Genomic DNA, 895 nt, shown 5'->3' with positions numbered 1-895 from the left:
GAGGGTGCTAGCGGGGCACTGTGACGTGATAGCAGCATGTTACTTCAAACAGAAAATAGGAGGTAGGTCAAATAGAAAATAAACGAAAAGATGATAAATATGAACTTTAGTATGTAGATAATTACTATAAATGCAAATGGCTAAATATTTTAATAAATAGCCTATTTTCAAACGGCTTTAAAAAAACCCTACACATTGTATGCAAGAAACATACCTTAATCATTTTGCAACATATAAATACATCACCTTAAACTTACACAATGTTATACCAGTTATGTCTCCAGTAAAGCTTGGAAGAAAAAAGAAACGTACCTTAATATACGGACAAAGACATACTAGGAAGAAAGAATGGAAGAAAATATACCACTAAAAAGGAAACATGTTGTAGCTTCATAAAACATTTTTCAAAATTAAGTATATGCTGCATTATACATGTAAGCTCAAAAAAAATCTAAAGAATAAAAATAGTTTAGAATATATTCTCAGATTATCATAAAACTGGCTAGAAATCAATTTCAAAATACATATCTTAAGGAAGTACTCAATCCCTTTTAAATTGACATATACTGCTAAATAATGTATTGGACCCAAAAAAACTCAAATGAAAATTAGCATATAGTGTACTAAATGATGATGGAAATAAAACTTTATCAGAGCTTGTTGGGGCATTTATTTCCTTCCTTCATGATTTAAATGTATGTATTAGAATAGAAGATAGGCTAAAAAATTAAATAGCTAACCTTCCATCTCAAGAAGGTACAAATCAAATCCAAAAAAAGTTGTATGAATGAAATAGTAAAGAGCAGAAAACAAGTAAATGATAATCCAACTTACAATGGAGAAAAATCAACAAAGCCAAAAATTCATTCTTTCAAATAATTAATATATAAGTCCT

The 895-nt window shown here is 28.6% G+C and overlaps 1 protein-coding gene across 1 annotated transcript in view; it reads left to right on the top strand.

Annotated features, from left to right (window-relative positions):
* Positions 1 to 895, top strand: part of LOC105309841 (olfactory receptor 2D3-like) — a 7,035-nt gene that overhangs the window by 5,780 nt on the left and 360 nt on the right. The window lies entirely within an intron of this gene.

The sequence above is a fragment of the Pteropus vampyrus genome, unplaced genomic scaffold (assembly GCF_000151845.1).
Source record: "Pteropus vampyrus isolate Shadow unplaced genomic scaffold, Pvam_2.0 Scaffold881, whole genome shotgun sequence".
Classification (NCBI taxonomy): Eukaryota; Metazoa; Chordata; class Mammalia; order Chiroptera; family Pteropodidae; genus Pteropus; species Pteropus vampyrus.
This window is presented reverse-complemented; position numbering and strand designations above follow the sequence as displayed.